This window comes from Nematolebias whitei, chromosome 9 (genome assembly GCF_014905685.2).
Source record: "Nematolebias whitei isolate Nwh7 chromosome 9, NemWhi1, whole genome shotgun sequence".
NCBI lineage: Eukaryota > Metazoa > Chordata > Actinopteri > Cyprinodontiformes > Rivulidae > Nematolebias > Nematolebias whitei.
In genome coordinates, this window is record NC_056506.1 from 37,186,615 (window position 1) to 37,186,999 (window position 385).

Consider the following 385-nt stretch of genomic DNA (forward strand, 5'->3'; position numbering starts at 1 on the left):
GTATATGTATATATATATATATGTATATGTATGTATAAAATGGGTGTATGCATTGCTTATGCATCTAGCCCCAGGAGTTAAAGCGATCGCTCAGATTTTTTTAAATTGGAAGTTCCATAAAATGTTATGAGCAATAAACGTCTTACCTGTTGTAGATAGCCTTTTGAATGACCTCTTTTTAGAGAAATAAAGGTCACTTCTGACCAGACTGATGAGCTATTTGAATGAGGCCAAGAACAAATTGGTTTATATTGTTTTACAATAAGATTATCATCTCATTAGAATTAAACTCTTTGTTCAAACCGAGGTTCTAAGAGCTATCTACAGCACGCAAGATACTTATTGTTAATATTATTTTTTTTACAAAACCTTACTTTAATAGATT